Source organism: Petromyzon marinus, unplaced genomic scaffold, assembly GCF_048934315.1.
Source record: "Petromyzon marinus isolate PM22_M1 ecotype Great Lakes invasive population unplaced genomic scaffold, UKy_Petmar_22M1.pri1.0 PM_G_Scaffold_43, whole genome shotgun sequence".
Lineage (NCBI taxonomy): Eukaryota > Metazoa > Chordata > Hyperoartia > Petromyzontiformes > Petromyzontidae > Petromyzon > Petromyzon marinus.
In genome coordinates, this window is record NW_027422995.1 from 1,757,501 (window position 1) to 1,760,000 (window position 2,500).

Genomic DNA, 2,500 nt, shown 5'->3' on the forward strand with positions numbered 1-2,500 from the left:
AGGCATTTGCAGCAGGAATGCATGTGCACTCAAAAACTTCTATATGTTTCACGGATAGACCCCGTGAAACGCTAGAAATTGGCGGGGATGTGTCTCTTGTGGCTCACGGGGCTGTTAGGGTGGCACAGAACTCCCTCGGAATGGGAAAAGGGGTCATTTTCGTGTTGCCACATTGCATAGGAACGCCATGAAACTTCCAGAGGCATTTGCAGCAGAAAGGCACGTGCACTCAAAAATTTTAATATTTTTCACGCATAGACCCCGTCAAACGCTAGAAGTTGGCGGGGATGTCTCTCTTGTGGCTCACGGGGCTGTTAGGGTCGCACAGAAATGCCTCGGAATGGGAAAACGGGTCATTTTTGTGTGGCCACATTGCATAGGAACGGCATGAAACTTCCAGAGGCATTTGCAGCAGGAATGCATGTGCACTCAAAAACGTCTATATTTTTCACGGATAGACCCCGTGAAACGCTATAAATTGGCGGGGATGTCTCTCTTGTGGCTCACGGGCGCTGTTAGTTAGGGTCGCACAGAAATCCCTCGGAATGGGAAAAGGGGTCATTTTCGTGTTGCCACATTGCGTACGAACGGCATGAAACTTCCAGAGGCATCTGCAGCAGAAATGCATGTGCACTCAAAAACGTCTATATTTTTCACGGATAGACCCCGTGAAACGCTAGAAATTGGCGGGGATGTGTCTCTTGTGGCTCACCGGGCTGTTAGGGTCGCACAGAAATCCCTCGGAATGGGAAAACGGGTCATTTTCGTGTTGCCACAATTGGCATACGAACGGCATGAAACTTCCAGAGGCATTTGCAGCAGAAATGCATGTGCACTCAAAAACGTGAATATTTTTTCACGGATAGACCCCGTCAAACGCTCGAATTTGGCGGGGATGTTTCTCTTGTGGGTCACGGGGCTGTTCGGCTCGCACAGAACTCCCTTGGTCCACCTGATTCGTGCATACAGGCAGCAACTAAAACTCTGTAAACCTGCTGTGAGGACATCTAAACAGTGGACCAGTGAGGCTGTGGAAGATTTGCGGGCGTGCTTAGACTGTACTGACTGGGATATGTTCACGACTGCTACCAATAGTCTGGATGAACTCACAGAGGCTGTGTACATCAGCTTCTGTGAGGACTGCTGTATCCCAACACGTACCAGGGTGAACTTTAACAACAACAAGCCCTGGTTCTCAGCAAAGCTCAAAAGGTTGAGGTTGGAGAAGGAGGAAGTGTTTAGGAGTGGGGATAGAGACAGATTCAAGGAGTCGAAGAACAGGTTTAGCAAAGCGGTGAGAGAGGCTAAACGACTGTACTCAGAGACACTAAAACACCAGTTCTCTACTAACGACGCTGCTTCTGTCTGCCAAAGGGCTCAGGCACATCACCAACTACAAACCCAGAGCGCCCCACACCACTAACGACTCCCGCCTAGCCAACGACCTGAACGAGTTCTACCGTAGATTTGAAAGACAATTGGACTGTCCTGAACCACCCCTTCCCACCCAAGAGGCCCCATCCCCCACCCATACTACAGAAACGACTCTCTCCTTTCAGGAGGGAGAAGTTAATGGGCTTTTCAAGAGGCAGAATCCACGCAAAGCAGCCGGGCCGGACTCTGTCTCTCCAGCCACCCTCAGGCACTGCGCTGACCAGCTGTCTCCGGTGTTCACCAACATCTTTAACACCTCCCTGGAGACATGCCATGTACCAGCCTGTCTCAAGTCCTCCACCATCATCGCTGTGCCCAAAAAGCTAAGGCCAACAGGACTAAATGATTACAGACCGGTCGCCCTTACATCTGTGGTAATGAAGTCTTTTGAGCGCCTGCTCCTGGCACACCTCAAAGCCATCACAGACCCTCTCCTGGACCCCCTTCAGTTTGCCTACAGAGCCAACAGGTCTGTGGACGACGCAGTTAACATGGCCCTCCACTTCACCCTACAGCATGTGGACGCCCCAGCATCCTACGCCAGGATCCTGTTTGTGGACTTCAGCTCTGCCTTCAACACCATCATCCCTGCCCTGCTTCAGGACAAGCTCTTCCAGCTGAACGTGCCCTACTCCACCTGCAGGTGGATCACAGACTTCCTCTCTGACAGGAAGCAGTGCGTTAAGCCGGGAACAGAAGTCTCTGACTCCAGGTCCATCAGCACGGGAACTCCTCAGGGCTGCGTCCTTTGCCCACTGCTCTTCTCCCTGTATACCAACAGCTGCGCCTCCAATCATCTGTCCGTCAAACTCTTGAAGTTTGTCGGACGACACCACCCTCATTGGGCTGATCTCTGGTGGGGATGAGTCTGACTATAGGTGGGAAGCTGACAACCTGGTGACCTGGTGTAGCCAGAACAACTTAGAGCTAAATGCTCTAAGGACAGTTGAGATGGTTGTGGACTTCAGGAAGAATACAGCCCCACTCACCGCCATCACCCTGTTAGACTCCGCAGTCAAAATTGTGGAGTCCTTCCGCTTCCTGGGCACTATTCTCTGCCGGGACC